The sequence below is a fragment of the Schistocerca gregaria genome, unplaced genomic scaffold (assembly GCF_023897955.1).
Source record: "Schistocerca gregaria isolate iqSchGreg1 unplaced genomic scaffold, iqSchGreg1.2 ptg000350l, whole genome shotgun sequence".
NCBI classification, from domain to species: Eukaryota; Metazoa; Arthropoda; class Insecta; order Orthoptera; family Acrididae; genus Schistocerca; species Schistocerca gregaria.
This window is the reverse complement of record NW_026061810.1, coordinates 622,110-643,699: the sequence shown is the minus strand read 5'-3', so window position 1 is coordinate 643,699 and position 21,590 is coordinate 622,110.

Here is a 21,590-nt window from a genome sequence, read left to right as displayed (position 1 = left end):
TTCTGAGTGTTGATGAAACACCAAATTTGCATCGGGATTAATTACCACAGGCACCATGCGGTCTTTTCTCCATGGGAGTAATGTCTCAAACCGTCTACGCTTTGTTCGTTCCCTGGAAGACCAGTAGTAGCTTCCGAATCACATCTGGAGGCCTTCTGTAATCTGTGGACATTCAGGCTGTTGACGAAACTAAGAAATTTGCTTCGGGATTGAAGACAACATGCACCATGCGGACTTTTCTCCATGGGAGTAATGTCTCATACTGTCTACGCTTTGATCGTTCCCTGGAAGACCAGTAGTAGTTTCCGAAGCACATCTGGAGGCACTCTGCAATCTGTGGACCTTCACAGTGTTGATGAAGCACAGAAATAGCATCGGGATTGGATACAACATCCACCATGAGGACTTTTCCCCATAGAAGAAATGTCTCAAACTGTCTACACTTTGATCGTTCCCTGGAAGACCAGTAGTAGTTCCCGAATCACATCTGGAGGCATTCTGTAATCTTTGTGTTGATGAAACACCGAAATTGCATCGGGATTGAATACAACAGGCATCATGCCGACTTTTCTCAATGCGTGTAATGTCTCAACCTCTCTACGCTTTGATCGTTCCCTGGAAGACCAGTCGTACTTTCTGAAGCACGACCGGATTTATTCTGTAATCGGTGACTCTTCAGGGTGTTGATGAAACAAAGAAATTGCATCGGGATTGAATACAACAGGCACGATGCCGACTTTTCTCCATGGGAGTAATGTCTTTAACTGTAAACGCTTTGATCTATTCCTGGAAGAGCAGTAGTAGTTTCTGAAGCACGTCTGTAGGCATTATGCAATCTGTGGACCTTCAGAGTGTTGATGAAACAAAGAAATTGCATCGGGTTTGAATACAACAGGCATCATGCCGACTTTTCTCCATGGGAGCAATGTCTCAAATTGTCTACGCTTTAATCTTTCCCCGGATGCATTGTAGTAGTTTCCGAAGCACATCTGGAGGCAATCTGTAATCTGTGGACGTTTAGTGTGTTGATGAAACACAGAAATTGCATCGGGATTGAATACAACAGGCACCATGTATACTTTTCTCCATGGGAGTAGTGTCTCAAACTGTCTACGCTTTGATCGTTCCCTGGAAGACCAGTAGTAGTTTCCGAAGCACATCTGGAGGCCCTCTGTAATCTGTGGACCTTCAGAGTGTTGATGAAGCACAGAAATGGCATCGGGATTGGATACAACAGGCACCATGCGGACTTTTCTCCATAGGAGTAATGTCTCAAACTGTTTACGATTTGATCGTTCCCTGGAAGACGAGTAGTGGTTTACGAAGCACATCTGGAAGCATTCTGTAATCTGTGGACCTTCAGACTGTTGATGAAACACAGAAAATGCGTCTGGATTGAATACAAAAGGCACCATGTGGACTTTTCTCTATGGGAGTAGTGTCTCAAACTGTCTGCAATTTGATCGTTCCTTGGACGACCAGTAGTAGTTTCCGAATCACATCCGGAGGCATTCTGTAATGTATGGAGATTCTGAGTGTTGATGAAACCACCGAAATGGCATCGGGATTGAATACAACAGGCACCATGCGTACTTTTCTCCATGGGAGAAATGTCTCAAACTGTCTACGCTTTGTTCGTTCCCTGGAAGACCAGTAGTAGTTTGCGAATCACATCTGGAGGCCTTCTGTAATCTGTGGACATTCAGGGTGTTGATGAAAGAAAGAAATTGCTTCGGGATTGAATACAACACGCACCATGCAGACTTTTCTCCATGGGAGTAATGTCTCAAATTGTCATCGAGTTGATCGATCCCTGGAAGAGCAGTAGTAGTTTAAGAATCACATCTGTTGGCATTCTGTAATCTATGGAGTTTCTGAGTGTTGATGGAACACCGAAATGCATCGGGATTGAAAACAACAACCACCATGCGAACTCTTCTCCATGGGATTAATGGCTCATACTGTCTACGATTTGATCGTTCCCGAAAGACCAGTAGTAGTTACCGAAACACATCAGGAAGCATTCTTTAATCTGTGGACCTTCTGAGTGTTGATGAAACAAATAAATTGCATCGTAATAGAACACAACATGCACCAATCGGACTTTTCTCCATGGGAGTAATGTCTCAAACTGTCTACGGTTTGATCGTTCCCTGGAAGACCAGTAGTAGTTTCCGAAGCACATCTGGAGGCCCTCTGCAATCTGTGGACCTTCTGAGTGTTGATGCAGCACAGAAATGGCATCGAGATTGGATACAACAGGAACCATGCGGACTTTTCTCCATAGGAGTAATGTCTCAAACTTTCTACGACTTGTTCGTTCCATGGAAGACCAGTAGTAGTTTACGAAGCACATCTGGAAGCATTCTGTAATCTGTGGACCTTCAGACTGTTGATGAAACACAGAAATTGCATCGGGATTGAATACCACAGGCACCATGTGGACTTTTCTCCATGGGAGTAGTGTCTCAAACTGTCTACACTTTGATCGTTGCTTGGAAGACCAGTAGTAGTTTCCGAATCACATCTGGAGGCATTCTGTAATCTATGGAGTTTCTGAGTGTTGATGAAACACCAAATTTGCATCGGGATTAAATACCACAGGCACCATGCGGTCTTTTCTCCATGGGAGTAATGTCTCAAACTGTCTACGCTTTGTTCGTTCCCTGGAAGACCAGTAGTAGCTTCCGAATCACATCTGGAGGCCTTCTGTAATCTGTGGACATTCAGGCTGTTGACGAAACTAAGAAATTTGCTTCGGGATTGAAGACAACATGCACCATGCGGACTTTTCTCCATGGGAGTAATGTCTCATACTGTCTACGCTTTGATCGTTCCCTGGAAGACCAGTAGTAGTTTCCGACGCACATCTGGAGGCACTCTGCAATCTGTGGACCTTCACAGTGTTGATGAAGCACAGAAATGGCATCGGGATTGGATACAACATCCACCATGAGGACTTTTCCCCATAGAAGAAATGTCTCAAACTGTCTACGATTTGATCGTTCCCTGGAAGACTAGTAGTAGTGTCCGAAGCACATCTGTTGGCATTCTGTAATCTGTGGACCTTCAGTGTGTTGATGAAACAAAGAAATTGCATCGTAATTGAACACAACATGCTCCAATCGGACTTTTCTCCATGGGAGTAATATCTCAAACTGTCTACGGTTTGATCGTTCCCTGGAAGACCAGTAGTAGTTTACGAAGCACATCTGGAAGCATTCTGTAATCTGTGGACCTTCAGACTGTTGATGAAACACAGAAATTGCATCGGGATTGAATACAACAGTCACCATGTGGACTTTTCTCCATGGGAGTAGTGTCTCAAACTGTCTACACTTTGATCGTTCCCTGGAAGACCAGTAGTAGTTCCCGAATCACATCTGGAGGCATTCTGTAATCTTTGTGTTGATGAAACACCGAAATTGCATCGGGATTGAATACAACAGGCATCATGCCGACTTTTCTCAATGCGTGTAATGTCTCAACCTCTCTACGCTTTGATCGTTCCCTGGAAGACCAGTCGTACTTTCTGAAGCACGACCGGATTTATTCTGTAATCGGTGACTCTTCAGGGTGTTGATGAAACAAAGAAATTGCATCGGGATTGAATACAACAGGCACGATGCCGACTTTTCTCCATGGGAGTAATGTCTTTAACTGTAAACGCTTTGATCTATTCCTGGAAGAGCAGTAGTAGTTTCTGAAGCACGTCTGTAGGCATTATGCAATCTGTGGACCTTCAGAGTGTTGATGAAACAAAGAAATTGCATCGGGATTGAATACAACAGGCATCATGCCGACTTTTCTCCATGGGAGCAATGTCTCAAATTGTCTACGCTTTGATCGTTCCCCGGATGCATTATAGTAGTTTCCGAAGCACATCTGGAGGCAATCTGTAATCTGTGGACGTTTAGTGTGTTGATGAAACACAGAAATTGCATCGGGATTGAATACAACAGGCACCATGTATACTTTTCTCCATGGGAGTAGTGTCTCAAACTGTCTACGCTTTGATCGTTCCCTGGAAGACCAGTAGTAGTTTCCGAAGCACATCTGGAGGCCCTCTGTAATCTGTGGACCTTCAGAGTGTTGATGAAGCACAGAAATGGCATCGGGATTGGATACAACAGGCACCATGCGGACTTTTCTCCATAGGAGTAATGTCTCAAACTGTTTACGATTTGATCGTTCCCTGGAAGACGAGTAGTGGTTTACGAAGCACATCTGGAAGCATTCCGTAATCTGTGGACCTTCAGACTGTTGATGAAACACAGAAAATGCGTCTGGATTGAATACAAAAGGCACCATGTGGACTTTTCTCTATGGGAGTAGTGTCTCAAACTGTCTGCAATTTGATCGTTCCTTGGACGACCAGTAGTAGTTTCCGAATCACATCCGGAGGCATTCTGTAATGTATGGAGATTCTGAGTGTTGATGAAACCACCGAAATGGCATCGGGATTGAATACAACAGGCACCATGCGTACTTTTCTCCATGGGAGAAATGTCTCAAACTGTCTACGCTTTGTTCGTTCCCTGGAAGACCAGTAGTAGTTTGCGAATCACATCTGGAGGCCTTCTGTAATCTGTGGACATTCAGGGTGTTGATGAAAGAAAGAAATTGCTTCGGGATTGAATACAACACGCACCATGCAGACTTTTCTCCATGGGAGTAATGTCTCAAATTGTCATCGAGTTTATCGATCCCTGGAAGAGCAGTAGTAGTTTAAGAATCACATCTGTTGGCATTCTGTAATCTATGGAGTTTCTGAGTGTTGATGGAACACCGAAATGCTTCGGGATTGAAAACAACAACCACCATGCGAACTTTTCTCCATGGGATTAATGGCTCATACTGTCTACGATTTGATCGTTCCCGAAAGACCAGTAGTAGTTACCGAAACACATCAGGAAGCATTCTTTAATCTGTGGACCTTCTGAGTGTTGATGAAACAAATAAATTGCATCGTAATAGAACACAACATGCACCAATCGGACTTTTCTCCATGGGAGTAATGTCTCAAACTGTCTACGGTTTGATCGTTCCCTGGAAGACCAGTAGTAGTTTCCGAAGCACATCTGGAGGCCCTCTGCAATCTGTGGACCTTCTGAGTGTTGATGCAGCACAGAAATGGCATCGGGATTGGATACAACAGGAACCATGCGGACTTTTCTCCATAGGATTAATGTCTCAAACTTTCTACGACTTGTTCGTTCCATGGAAGACCAGTAGTAGTTTACGAAGCACATCTGGAAGCATTCTGTAATCTGTGGACCTTCAGACTGTTGATGAAACACAGAAATTGCATCGGGATTGAATACCACAGGCACCATGTGGACTTTTCTCCATGGGAGTAGTGTCTCAAACTGTCTACACTTTGATCGTTGCTTGGAAGACCAGTAGTAGTTTCCGAATCACATCTGGAGGCATTCTGTAATCTATGGAGTTTCTGAGTGTTGATGAAACACCAAATTTGCATCGGGATTAATTACCACAGGCACCATGCGGTCTTTTCTCCATGGGAGTAATGTCTCAAACTGTCTACGCTTTGTTCGTTCCCTGGAAGACCAGTAGTAGCTTCCGAATCACATCTGGAGGCCTTCTGTAATCTGTGGACATTCAGGCTGTTGACGAAACTAAGAAATTTGCTTCGGGATTGAAGACAACATGCACCATGCGGACTTTTCTCCATGGGAGTAATGTCTCATACTGTCTACGCTTTGATCGTTCCCTGGAAGACCAGTAGTAGTTTCCGAAGCACATCTGGAGGCACTCTGCAATCTGTGGACCTTCACAGTGTTGATGAAGCACAGAAATGGCATCGGGATTGGATACAACACCCACCATGAGGACTTTTCCCATAGAAGAAATGTCTCAAACTGTCTACGATTTGATCGTTCCCTGGAAGACTAGTAGTAGTTTCCGAAGCACATCTGTTGGCATTCTGTAATCTATGGAGTTTCTGAGTGTTGATGAAACACCGAAATTGCATCGGGATTGAATACAACAGGCACCATGCGTACTTTTCTCCATGGGTGAAATGTCTCAAACTGTCTACGTTTCATTCATTCCCTGGAAGACCAGTAGTAAGTTCCAAATCAAATCTGGACCCCTTCTGTAATCTGTGGACCTTAAGAGTGTTAATGAAACACAGAAATTGCATCAGGATTGAAAACAACAAAGACCATGTGAACTTTTCTCCATGGTATTAATGTCTCAAACTGTCTACGATTTGATCGTTCCCTGAAAGACAAGTGGTAGTTACCGAAACACATCTGGAAGCCTTCTTTAATCTGTGGACCTTCTGAGTGTTGATGAAACAAAGAAATTGCATCGTAATTGAACACGACATGCACCAAGCGAACTTTTCTCCATGGGAGTAATATCTCAAACAGTCTACGCTTTGATCGTTCCCCGGAAGACCTGTAGTAGTTTCCGAAGCACATCTGGAGTAATTCTGTAATCTGTGGGCGTTCAGGGTGTTGATGAAACAAAGAAATTGCATCGAGGCTAAATACCACAGGCACCATGTGCACTTTTCTCCATGGGAGTAATGTCTCAAACTGTCTACGCCTTGATCGATTCCTGGAAGAGCAGTAGTACTTTAAGAAGCACATCTGGAGGGATTCTGTAATCTGTGGACATTCAGGGTGTTGATGAAACAAAGAAATTGCTTCGGGATTGAATACAACACTCACTATGCAGACTTCTTTCCTTGGCAGTAATGTCTCAAACTGTCAAAGCTTTGATCGATCCCTGGAAGAGCAGTGGTAGTTTAAGAAGCACATTTGGATGCGATCTGCAATCTGTGGACCTTCAGACTGTTGATGAAACACAGAAATTGCATCGTGATTAAATACCACTGTCACCATGCGCACTTTTCTCCATGGGAGTAATGTCTCAAACTGTCTACTCTTTGATCGATTCCTGGAAGATTAGTAGAAGCTTCCGAAGCACATCTGGAGGCATTCTGTAATCTGTAGACCTTCAGAGTAATGATGAAACACAGAAATAGCATCGGGATTGTATACAACAGGAACCATGCGGACTTTTCTCCATGGGAGTAATATCTCAAAATGTCTGCGCTATGATCGATTCCTGGAAGACCAGTAGTAGTTTCCGAAGCACTTCTGGAGGCACTGTGTAATCTGAGGACCTTCAGAGTGTTGATGAAGCACAGAAATGGCATCGGGTTTGGATACAACAGGCACCATGCGGACTTTTCTCCATGGGAGTAATGTCTCAAATTGTCTGCGCTTTGATCGATTCCTGGAAGACCAGTAGTAGTTTCCGAAGCACATCTGGAGGCCCTCTGTAGTATGTGGAACTTCAGAGTGTTGATGAAGCACAGAAAAGGCATCGGGACAGAATACAACAGGCACGATGCCGACTTTTCTCCATGGGAATAATGTCTCAAACTGTCTACGATTTGATCGTTGCCTGGAAGAACAGTAGTAGTTTCCGAAGCACATCTGGAGGCACTCTGTAATCTGTGGACCTTCAGAGTGTTGATGAAACAAAGAAATTGCATCGTAATTGAACACAACATGCACCAAGCGGACTTTCCTCCATGGGAGTAATGTCTCAAACAGTTTTCGCTTTGATCGTTGCCTGGAAGAACTGTAGTAGTTTCCGAAGCACATCTGGAGGCACTCTGTAATCTGTGGAACTTCAGAGTGTTGTTGAAGCACGGAAATGGCATCGGGATTGGATACAACAGGCACCATGCGGACTTTTCTCCATAGGAGTAATGTCTCAAACTGTATAAGATTTGATCGTTCCCTGGATGACCAGTAGTAGTTTACGAAGCACATCTGGAACCATTCTGTAATCTGTGGACCTTCAGTGTGTTGATGAAACAAAGAAATTGCATCGTAATTGAACACAACATGCTCCAATCGGACTTTTCTCCATGGGAGTAATATCTCAAACTGTCTACGGTTTGATCGTTCCCTGGAAGACCAGTAGTAGTTTACGAAGCACATCTGGAAGCATTCTGTAATCTGTGGACCTTCAGACTGTTGATGAAACACAGAAATTGCATCGGGATTGAATTCAACAGGCACCATGTGGACTTTTCTCCATGGGAGTAGTGTCTCAAACTGTCTACACTTTGATCGTTCCCTGGAAGACCAGTAGTAGTTCCCGAATCACATCTGGAGGCATTCTGTAATCTTTGTGTTGATGAAACACCGAAATTGCATCGGGATTGAATACAACAGGCATCATGCCGACTTTTCTCAATGCGTGTAATGTCTCAACCTCTCTACGCTTTGATCGTTCCCTGGAAGACCAGTCGTACTTTCTGAAGCACGACCGGATTTATTCTGTAATCGGTGACTCTTCAGGGTGTTGATGAAACAAAGAAATTGCATCGGGATTGAATACAACAGGCACGATGCCGACTTTTCTCCATGGGAGTAATGTCTTTAACTGTAAACGCTTTGATCTATTCCTGGAAGAGCAGTAGTAGTTTCTGAATCACGTCTGTAGGCATTATGCAATCTGTGGACCTTCAGAGTGTTGATGAAACAAAGAAATTGCATCGGGAATGAATACAACAGGCATCATGCCGACTTTTCTCCATGGGAGCAATGTCTCAAATTGTCTACGCTTTGATCGTTCCCCGGATGCATTATAGTAGTTTCCGAAGCACATCTGGAGGCAATCTGTAATCTGTGGACGTTTAGTGTGTTGATGAAACACAGAAATTGCATCGGGATTGAATACAACAGGCACCATGTATACTTTTCTCCATGGGAGTAGTGTCTCAAACTGTCTACGCTTTGATCGTTCCCTGGAAGACCAGTAGTAGTTTCCGAAGCACATCTGGAGGCCCTCTGTAATCTGTGGACCTTCAGAGTGTTGATGAAGCACAGAAATGGCATCGGGATTGGATACAACAGGCACCATGCGGACTTTTCTCCATAGGAGTAATGTCTCAAACTGTTTACGATTTGATCGTTCCCTGGAAGACGAGTAGTGGTTTACGAAGCACATCTGGAAGCATTCTGTAATCTGTGGACCTTCAGACTGTTGATGAAACACAGAAAATGCGTCTGGATTGAATACAAAAGGCACCATGTGGACTTTTCTCTATGGGAGTAGTGTCTCAAACTGTCTGCAATTTGATCGTTCCTTGGACGACCAGTAGTAGTTTCCGAATCACATCCGGAGGCATTCTGTAATGTATGGAGATTCTGAGTGTTGATGAAACCACCGAAATGGCATCGGGATTGAATACAACAGGCACCATGCGTACTTTTCTCCATGGGAGAAATGTCTCAAACTGTCTACGCTTTGTTCGTTCCCTGGAAGACCAGTAGTAGTTTGCGAATCACATCTGGAGGCCTTCTGTAATCTGTGGACATTCAGGGTGTTGATGAAAGAAAGAAATTGCTTCGGGATTGAATACAACACGCACCATGCAGACTTTTCTCCATGGGAGTAATGTCTCAAATTGTCATCGAGTTGATCGATCCCTGGAAGAGCAGTAGTAGTTTAAGAATCACATCTGTTGGCATTCTGTAATCTATGGAGTTTCTGAGTGTTGATGGAACACCGAAATGCATCGGGATTGAAAACAACAACCACCATGCGAACTTTTCTCCATGGGATTAATGGCTCATACTGTCTACGATTTGATCGTTCCCGAAAGACCAGTAGTAGTTACCGAAACACATCAGGAAGCATTCTTTAATCTGTGGACCTTCTGAGTGTTGATAAAACAAATAAATTGCATCGTAATAGAACACAACATGCACCAATCGGACTTTTCTCCATGGGAGTAATGTCTCAAATTGTCTACGGTTTGATCGTTCCCTGGAAGACCAGTAGTAGTTTCCGAAGCACATCTGGAGGCCCTCTGCAATCTGTGGACCTTCTGAGTGTTGATGCAGCACAGAAATGGCATCGGGATTGGATACAACAGGAACCATGCGGACTTTTCTCCATAGGAGTAATGTCTCAAACTTTCTACGACTTGTTCGTTCCATGGAAGACCAGTAGTAGTTTACGAAGCACATCTGGAAGCATTCTGTAATCTGTGGACCTTCAGACTGTTGATGAAACACAGAAATTGCATCGGGATTGAATACCACAGGCACCATGTGGACTTTTCTCCATGGGAGTAGTGTCTCAAACTGTCTACACTTTGATCGTTGCTTGGAAGACCAGTAGTAGTTTCCGAATCACATCTGGAGGCATTCTGTAATCTATGGAGTTTCTGAGTGTTGATGAAACACCAAATTTGCATCGGGATTAATTACCACAGGCACCATGCGGTCTTTTCTCCATGGGAGTAATGTCTCAAACTGTCTACGCTTTGTTCGTTTCCTGGAAGACCAGTAGTAGCTTCCGAATCACATCTGGAGGCCTTCTGTAATCTGTGGACATTCAGGCTGTTGACGAAACTAAGAAATTTGCTTCGAGATTGAAGACAACATGCACCATGCGGACTTTTCTCCATGGGAGTAATGTCTCATACTGTCTACGCTTTGATCGTTCCCTGGAAGACCAGTAGTAGTTTCCGAAGCACATCTGGAGGCACTCTGCAATCTGTGGACCTTCACAGTGTTGATGAAGCACAGAAATGGCATCGGGATTGGATACAACATCCACCATGAGGACTTTTCCCCATAGAAGAAATGTCTCAAACTGTCTACGATTTGATCGTTCCCTGGAAGACTAGTAGTAGTTTCCGAAGCACATCTGTTGGCATTCTGTAATCTATGGAGTTTCTGAGTGTTGATGAAACACCGAAATTGCATCGGGATTGAATACAACAGGCACCATGCGTACTTTTCTCCATGGGTGAAATGTCTCAAACTGTCTACGTTTCATTCATTCCCTGGAAGACCAGTAGTAAGTTCCAAATCAAATCTGGACCCCTTCTGTAATCTGTGGACCTTAAGAGTGTTAATGAAACACAGAAATTGCATCGGGATTGAAAACAACAAAGACCATGTGAACTTTTCTCCATGGTATTAATGTCTCAAACTGTCTACGATTTGATCGTTCCCTGAAAGACAAGTAGTAGTTACCGAAACACATATGGAAGTCTTCTTTAATCTGTGGACCTTCTGAGTGTTGATGAAACAAAGAAATTGCATCGTAATTGAACACGACATGCACCAAGCGTACTTTTCTCCATGGGAGTAATATCTCAAACAGTCTACGCTTTGATCGTTCCCCGGAAGACCTGTAGTAGTTTCCGAAGCACATCTGGAGTAATTCTGTAATCTGTGGGCGTTCAGGGTGTTGATGAAACAAAGAAATTGCATCGAGGCTAAATACCACAGGCACCATGTGCACTTTTCTCCATGGGAGTAATGTCTCAAACTGTCTACGCCTTGATCGATTCCTGGAAGAGCAGTAGTACTTTAAGAAGCACATGTGGAGGGATTCTGTAATCGGTGGACATTCAGGGTGTTGATGAAACAAAGAAATTGCTTCGGGATTGAATACAACACTCACTATGCAGACTTCTTTCCTTGGCAGTGATGTCTCAAACTGTCAAAGCTTTGATCGATCCCTGGAAGAGCAGTGGTAGTTTAAGAAGCACATTTGGATGCGATCTGCAATCTGTGGACCTTCAGACTGTTGATGAAACACAGAAATTGCATCGTGATTAAATACCACTGTCACCATGCGCACTTTTCTCCATGGGAGTAATGTCTCAAACTGTCTACTCTTTGATCGATTCCTGGAAGATTAGTAGAAGCTTCCGAAGCACATCTGGAGGCATTCTGTAATCTGTAGACCTTCAGAGTAATGATGAAACACAGAAATAGCATCGGGATTGTATACAACAGGAACCATGCGGACTTTTCTCCATGGGAGTAATATCTCAAAATGTCTGCGCTATGATCGATTCCTGGAAGACCAGTAGTAGTTTCCGAAGCACTTCTGGAGGCACTGTGTAATCTGAGGACCTTCAGAGTGTTGATGAAGCACAGAAATGGCATCGGGTTTGGATACAACAGGCACCATGCGGACTTTTCTCCATGGGAGTAATGTCTCAAATTGTCTGCGCTTTGATCGATTCCTGGAAGACCAGTAGTAGTTTCCGAAGCACATCTGGAGGCCCTCTGTAATATGTGGAACTTCAGAGTGTTGATGAAGCACAGAAAAGGCATCGGGACAGAATACAACAGGCACGATGCCGACTTTTCTCCATGGGAATAATGTCTCAAACTGTCTACGATTTGATCGTTGCCTGGAAGAACAGTAGTAGTTTCCGAAGCACATCTGGAGGCACTCTGTAATCTGTGGACCTTCAGAGTGTTGATGAAACAAAGAAATTGCATCGTAATTCAACACAACATGCACCAAGCGGACTTTCCTCCATGGGAGTAATGTCTCAAACAGTTTTCGCTTTGATCGTTGCCTGGAAGAACTGTAGTAGTTTCCGAAGCACATCTGGAGGCACTCTGTAATCTGTGGAACTTCAGAGTGTTGTTGAAGCACGGAAATGGCATCGGGATTGGATACAACAGGCACCATGCGGACTTTTCTCCATAGGAGTAATGTCTCAAACTGTATAAGATTTGATCGTTCCCTGGATGACCAGTAGTAGTTTACGAAGCACATCTGGAACCATTCTGTAATCTGTGGACCTTCAGAGTGTTGATGAAACAAAGAAATTGCATTGGGATTGAATAGCACAGGCACCATGCGGACTTTTCTCCATAGGAGTAATGTCTCAAACTGTTTGCGATTTGATCGTTCCCTGGAAGTCCAGTAGGAGTTTCCGAAGCTCATCTGGAAGCTCGCTGTAATCTGTGGACCTTCAGAGTGTTGATGAAATACAGATATTGCATCGTGATTGAATACAACATTCACTATGCGGACTTTTCTCCATGAGAGTAATGTCTCAAACAGTCTACGTTTTTATCGTTCCCTGGAAGACCAGTATTAGTTTCCGAAGCACATCTGGAGGGATTCTGTTATCTGTGGACGTTCAGGATGTTGATGGAACAAAGAAATTGCATCTTGATTAAATACCACAGGCACCATGCAGACTTTTCTCTGTGGGAGTAATATCTGAATTTGTCGACGCTTTGATCGATTCCTGGAAGACAAGTAGCAGTTTCAGAAGCACATCAGGAGGCATTCTGTAATCTGTGGTCCTTCAGAGTGTTGATGAAAGAAAGAAATTGCTTCGGGATTGAATACAACACGCACCATGCAGACTTTTCTCCATGGGAGTAATGTCTCAAATTGTCATCGAGTTGATCGATCCCTGGAAGAGCAGTAGTAATTTAAGAATCACATCTGTTGGCATTCTGTAATCTATGGAGTTTCTGAGTGTTGATGGAACACCGAAATGCATCGGGATTGAAAACAGCAACCACCATGCGAACTTTTCTCCATGAAATTAATGGCTCAAACTGTCTACGATTTGATCGTTCCCGAAAGACCAGTAGTAGTTACCGAAACACATCTGGGAGCATTCTTTAATCTGTGGACCTTCTGAGTATTGATGAAACAAATAAATTGCATCGTAATAGAACACAACACGCACCAATCGGACTTTTCTCCATGGGAGTAATGTCTCAAACTGTCTACGGTTTGATCGTTCCCTGGAAGACCAGTAGTAGTTTCCGAAGCACATCTGGAGGCCCTCTGCAATCTGTGGACCTTCTGAGTGTTGATGCAGCACAGAAACGGCATCGGCATTGGATACAACAGGAACCATGCGGACTTTTCTCCATAGGAGTAATGTCTCAAACTTTCTACGACTTGTTCGTTCCATGGAAGACCAGTAGTAGTTTACGAAGCACATCTGGAAGCATTCTGTAATCTATGGACCTTCAGACTGTTGATGAAACACAGAAATTGCATCGGGATTGAATACCACAGGCACCATGTGGACTTTTCTCCATGGGAGTAGTGTCTCAAACTGTCTACACTTTGATCGTTGCTTGGAAGACCAGTAGTAGTTTCCGAATCACATCTGGAGGCATTCTGTAATCTATGGAGTTTCTGAGTGTTGATGAAACACGAAATTTGCATCGGGATTGAATACAACAGGCACCATGAGGACTTTTCTCCATGGGAGAAATGTCTCAAACTGTCTACGCTTTGTTCGTTCCCTGGAAGACCAGTAGTAGTTTCCGAAGCACATCTGGAGGCCCTCTGCAATCTGTGGACCTTCTGAGTGTTGATGCAGCACAGAAATGGCATCGGGATTGGATACAACAGGCACCATGAGGACTTTTCCCCATAGAAGAAATGTCACACACTGTCTACGATTTGATCGTTCCCTGGAAGACTAGTAGTAGTTTCCGAAGCACATCTGTTGGCATTCTGTAATCTATGGAGTTTCTGAGTGTTGATGAAACACCGTAATTGCATCGGGATTGAAAACAACAAAGACCATGTGAACTTTTCTCCATGGTATTAATGTTTCAAACTGTCTACGATTTGATCGTTCCCTGAAAGACCAGTAGTAGTTACCGAAACACATCTGAAAGCCTTCTTTAATCTGTGGAACTTCTGAGTGTTGATGAAACAAAGAAATTGCATCGTAATTGAAGACAACATGCACCAATTGGACTTTTCTCCATGGAAGAAATGTCTCAAACGTTCTTCGGTTTGATTGTTCCCTTGAAGACCAGTAGTAGTTTCCGAATCACATCTGGAGGCATTCTGAAATCTATGGAGTTTCTGAGTGCTGATGAAACACCGTAATTGCATCGGGATTGAATACAACAGGCATCATGCCGACTTTTCTCCATGAGAGTAATGTCTTTAACTTTAAACGCTTTGATCTATTCCTGGAAGAGCAGTAGTAGTTTCTGAAGCACATCTGTATTCATTATGTAATCTGTGGACATTCAGAGTGTTGATGAAACACAGAAATTGCATCGTGATTAAATACCACAGGCACCATGGGGACTTTTCTCGATGGGAGTAATGTCTCAAATTGTCTAGGCTTTGATCGATTCCTGGAAGACTAGTAGAAGCTTCCGAACCACACCTGGAGGTATTCTGTAATCTGTAGACCTTCAGAGTAATGATGAAACACAGAAATAGCATCGGGATTGAATACAACATGCACCATGCGGACTTTTCTCCATGGGAGTAATGTCTCATATTGTCTACGCTTTGATCGTTCCCTGGAAGCCCAGTAGTAGTTTCCGAAGCACATCTGGAGGCAATCTGTAATCTGTGGACGTTCAGGGTGTTGATGAAAGAAAGAAATTACTACGGGATTGAATACAACAGGCACCATGCAGACTTTTCTCCATGGGAGTAATGTCTCAAATGGTCTGCGCTTTGATCGATTCCTGGAAAACCAGTAGTAGTTTCCGAAGCACATCTGGAGTCATTCTGTAATCTGTGGACCTTCTGAGTGTTGATGAAACAAAGAAATTGCATCGTAATTGAACACGACATGCACCAAGCGAACTTTTCTCCATGGGAGTAATGTCTCAAACAGTCTACGCTTTGATCGTTCCTCGGAAGACCTGTAGTAGTTTCCGAAGCGCATCTGGAGTAATTCTGTAATCTGTGGACGTTCAGGGTGTTGATGAAACAAAGAAATTGCATCGAGGCTAAATACCACAGGCACCATGTGCACTTTTCTCCATGGGAGTAATGTCTCAAACTGTCTACGCCTTGATCGATTCCTGGAAGAGCAGTAGTACCTTAAGCAGCACATCTGGAGGGATTCTGTAATCCGTGGACATTAAAGTTGTTGATGAAACAAAGAAATTTCTTCGGGATTGAATAACACTCACTATGCAGACTTTTTTCCTTGGCAGTAATGTCTCAAACTGTCAAAGCTTTGATCGATCCCTGGAAGAGCAGTGGTAGTTTAAGAAGCACATCTGGATGCATTCTGCAATCTGTGGACCTTCAGACTGTTGATGAAACACAGAAATTGCATCGTGATTAAATACCACTGTCACCATGCGCACTTTTCTCCATGGGAGTAATGTCTCAAACTGTCTACTCTTTGATCGATTCCTGGAAGATTAGTAGAAGCTTCCGAAGCACATCTGGAGGCATTCTGTAATCTGTAGACCTTCAGAGTAATGATGAAACACAGAAATAGCATCGGGATTGTATACAACAGGAACCATGCGGACTTTTCTCCATGGGAGAAATATCTCAAAATGTCTGCGCTATGATCGATTCCTGGAAGACCAGTAGTAGTTTCCGAAGCACTTCTGGAGGCATTGTGTAATCTGAGGACCTTCAGAGTGTTGATGAAGCACAGAAATGGCATCGGGTTTGGATACAACAGGCACCATGCGGACTTTTCTCCATGGGAGTAATATCTCAAACTGTCTACGAATTGATCGTTCCCTGGAAGTCCAGTAGTAGCTTCCGAAGCTCATCTGGAAGCAGTCTGTAATCTGTGGACCTTCAGAGTGTTGATGAAACACAGATATTGCATCGTGATTGCATACCACAGGCACCATATTGTCTTTTCTCCATGGGATTAATGTCTCAAACTGTCTACGCTTTGATCGATTCCTGGAAGACCAGGACAAGCTTCTGAAGCACATCTGGAGCCATTCTGTAATCTGTAGATCTTCAGAGTATTGATGAAACACTGAAATTTCATCGGGATTGTATACAACAGGCACCATGCGGACTTTTCTCCATGGGAGTAATGTCTCAAATTGTCTGCGCTTTGATCGATTCCTGGAAGACCAGTAGTAGTTTCCGAAGCACATCTGGAGGCCCTCTGTAATATGTGGACCTTCAGAGTGTTGATGAAGCACAGAAAAGGCATCGGGACAGAATACAACAGGCACGATGCCGACTTTTCTCCATGGGAATAATGTCTCAAACTGTCTACGATTTGATCGTTGCCTGGAAGAACAGTAGTAGTTTCCGAAGCACATCTGGAGGCACTCTGTAATCTGTGGACCTTCAGAGTGTTGATGAAACAAAGAAATTGCATCGTAATTGAACACAACATGCACCAAGCGGACTTTCCTCCATGGGAGTAATGTCTCAAACAGTTTTCGCTTTGCTCGTTGCCTGGAAGAACTGTAGTAGTTTCCGAAGCACATCTGGAGCCACTCTGTAATCTGTGGACCTTCAGAGTGTTGTTGAAGCACGGAAATGGCATCGGGATTGGATACAACAGGCACCATGCGGACTTTTCTCCATAGGAGTAATGTCTCAAACTGTATAAGATTTGATCGTTCCCTGGATGACCAGTAGTAGTTTACGAAGCACATCTGGAACAATTCTGTAATCTGTGGACCTTCAGAGTGTTGATGAAACAAAGAAATTGCATCGGGATTGAATAGCACAGGCACCATGCGGACTTTTCTCCATTGGAGTAATGTCTCAAACTGTTTACGATTTGATCGTTCCCTGGAAGACCAGTAGTAGTTTCCGAAGCACATCTGGATGCCCTCTGTAATCTGTGGACCTTCAGAGTGTTGATGAAATACAGATATTGCATCGTGATTGAATACAACATTCACTATGCGGACTTTTCTCCATGAGAGTAATGTCTCAAACAGTCTACGTTTTTATCGTTCCCTGGAAGACCAGTAATAGTTTCCGAAGCACATCTGGAGGGATTCTGTTATCTGTGGACGTTCAGGATGTTGATGGAACAAAGAAATTGCATCTTGATTAAATACCACAGACACCATGCAGACTTTTCTCTATGGGAGTAATATCTGAATTTGTCGACGTTTTGATCGATTCTTGGGAGACCAGTAGCAGTTTCAGAAGCACATCAGGAGGCATTCTGTAATCTGTGGTCCTTCAGAGTGTTGATGAAACACAGAAATTGCATTGGGATTGAATACAACATTCACCATGCGGACTTTTCTCAATGGGAGTAATGTCTCAAACAGTCTACGATTTGATCGTTCCCTGGAATACCAGCAGTAGTTTCCAAAGCACATCTGGAGGCATTCTGTAATCTGTGGACCTTCAGAGTGTTGATTAAACATAGAAATTGTATCGTGATTGAATACCACAGGCATTATGCGGACTTCCCTCCATGGGAGTAATGTCTCAAATTGTCTGCGCTATGATCGATTCCTGGAAATGCAGTAGTAGTTTAAGAAGCACATCTGGAGGCATTCTGTAAACTGTGGACCTTCAGAGTTTTGATTAAACACAGAAATTGTAACTTGATTAAATACCACAGGCACCATGCGGACTTTTCTCCATGAGAGTAATGTCTCAAACTGTCTACGATTTGATCGTTCCCTGGAAGACCACTACTAGTTTCCGAAGCACATCAGGAGGCATTCTATAATCAGAGTACATTGAGAGTGTTGATGAAACACAGAAATTGCATGTTGATTGAATACAACAGGCACCGTGCAGACTTTTCTCCATGGGAGTAATGCCTCAAACTGTCTATGCTTTGATCGATTCCTGGGAGACCAGTAGCAGTTTTAGAAGCACATCTGGAGGCAATTCTGAAATGTGTGGTCCTTTAGAGTGTTGATGAAATGCAGTAATGTTATCGGGATTGAATACAACAGGCGCCATGCGGACTTCTCTCCATAGGAGTGATGTCTAAAACTGTCTACGCTTTGATCGATTTCTGGAAGACCAGTAGTAGCTTCCGAAGCACATCTGGGGGCATTCTGTAATCTGTAGACCTTCAGAGTATTCATGAAACACAGAAATTGCATCAGGATTGTATACAACAATCACCATGCGAACTTTCCTCCATGGGAGTAATGTCTCAAACTGTCTACGCTTTGATCGATTCCTGGAAGACCAGTGGTAATTTCCGATGCACGTCTGGCGGCATTCTGTAATCTGTGGACATTCAGAGTGCTGATGAAACACAGAAATTGCATCGGGACTGAATACAACAGGCACCATGCGGACTTTTCTCAATGCGAATAGTGTCTCAAACTGTTTACACTTTGATCGTACCCTGGAAGACCAGTAGGAGTTTTCGAATCACATCTGGAGGCATTCTGTAATCTGTGGAACTTTGAAGTGTTGATTAAACACAGAAATTGCATCGGAAATGAATACAACAGGCACCATGCGGACTTATGTCAATGCGAGTAATGTCTAAAACTGTGTTACGCTTTGGTCGTTTCCTGGAAGGCCAGTAGTAATTTCGAAGCACATCTGGGGGCTTTCTGTAGTCTGAGGACCTTCGGAGTGTTGATGAAACACAGAAATGGCATGGGGATTGAATACAACAGGCACTGTGCACACTTCTCTCCATGGGAGTAATGTCTCAAACTGTCTCCGCCTTGATCGATTCCTGTGTGACCAGTAGCAGTTTTAGAAGCACATCTGGAAGCAATTCTGAAATGTGTGGACCTTTAGAGTGTTGATGAAGCACAGAAATAGAATCGGGATTGAATACAACATCCACCATGCAGATTTTTCTCGAAGGGAGTAATGTCTCAAACTGTCTACGCTTTGATCGTTCCTGTGAGACCAGTAGTACTCTCGGATACACAACTGGAGGCCTTCTGTAATCTGTGGAAGTTCTGAGTGTTGATGAAACAAAGATAATGCATCGGGATTGAATACAACGTGCACCATGCGGACTTTTCTTCATGGGAGAAATGTCTCAAATTGTATACGCTTTGATCGTTCCCTGGAAAACTAGTAGTAGTTTCCGAAGCACATCTGGAGGCACACTGTAATCTGTGGACCTTCAGAGTGTTGATGAAGCACATAAATGGCATCGGGATTGAATACAACATGCACCACGCGAACTTTTCTCCATAGGAGTAATGCCCCAAACTGTCTTCAATTTGATCGTTCCCTGGTAGACCAGTAGTATCTTCCGAAGCACATCTGGAAGCATGCTGTAAGCTGTTTACCTTCAAAGTGTTGATGAAACACAGAAATTGCATTGGAATTGAGTAGAACAGACACCATGCAGACTTTTCTCTATGGGAGTAATATCTGAATTTGTCGACGCTTTGATCGATTCCTGGAAGATTAGTAGCAGTTTCAGAAGCACATCAGGAGGCATTCTGTAATCTGTGGTCCATCAGAGTGTTGATGAAACACAGAAATTGCATCTGGATTGAATACAACAGGCACCATGTGGACTTTTCTCCATGGGAGAAGTGTCTCTAACTGTCTACACTTTCATCGTTCCCTGGAAGACCAGTATTAGTTTCCGAAGCACATCTGGATGCATTCTGTAACCTGTGGATCTTCAGAGTGTTAATGAAACACAGAAATTGCATCGGGATTGAATACAACAGGCGCCATGCCGACTTTTCTCCATGGGAATAATGTCTCTAACTGTCTGCGCTTTGATCGTTGCCTGGAAGAACAGTAGTAGTTTCCAAAGCACATCTGGAGGCACTCTGTAATCTGTGGACATTTGGATTGTTGATGAAGCACAAATATGGCATCGGGATTGCATACAACATGCACCATGCGGACATTTCCCCATGGGAGTCATGTCTCAAACTGTCTTCGATTTGATCGTTTCCCCGAAGACCAGTAGTATCTTCCGAAGTACATCTGGAAGCATGCTGTAAGCTGTTTACCTTCAAAGTGTTGATGAAACACAGAAATTGCATTGGAATTGAGTAGAACAGGCACCATGTGGACTTTTCTCCAAGGGTGTAGTTTGTCACACGGTCTACACTTTGATCGTTCCCTGGAAGACCAGTAGTAGTTTCCGAATCACATCTGGGAGCATTCTGTAATCTATGGAGTTTCTGAGTGATGATGAAACACCGAAATTGCATCAGGATTGTATACAACAGGCACCATGCGGACTTTTCTCCATGTTTGTAATGTCTAAAACTGTCTACGCTTTGATCGTTCCCTGGAAGACCAGTAGTACTTTCTGAAGCACATCTGGGGGCATTCTGTAATCTGTGGACCTTCAGAGTGTTGATGAAACAAAGAAATTGCATCTGGATTGTATACAACAGGCACCATGACGACTTTTCTAGATGGGAATAATGTCTCTAACTGTGTGCGCTTTGATCGTTGCTTGGAAGACCAGTAGTAGATTCCGAAGCTCATCTGGAGGCAATCTGTAATCTGTGGACCCTCAGATTGTTGATGAAGGACAAATATGGCATCGGGATTGCATACAACAGGCACAGTGCGGACATTTCTCCATGGGAGTCATGTCTCAAACTGTTTTCGATTTGATCGTTTCCTGGAAGACCAGTAGTATCTTACGAAGCACATCTGGAAGCTTTCTGTAATCTGTGGAATTTCTGAGTGTTGATGAAACACCGAAATTGCATCGGGATTGAATACAACAAGTACCATGTAGACTTTTCTCCATGCGAGTAATGTCTAAAACTGTCTACGCTTTGATCGTTCCCTGGAAGACCAGTAGTACTCTCTGAAGCACATCTGGAGGCATTCTGTAATCTGTGGATCTTCAGGGTGTTGATCAAACACAGAAATTGCATCTGGATTGAATACCACTGGCACCATGCGGACTTTTCTCCATGGGAGTAATGTCTCAAACTGTCTACGCCTTGATCGATTCCTGGAAGAGCAGTAGTACTTTAAGCAGCACATCTGGAGGGATTCTGTAATCTGTGGACCTCAAGAGTGTTGATGAAACACAGAAATTGCATCGGGATTGAATACAACAACCACCATGCGAACTTTTCTCCATGGCAGCA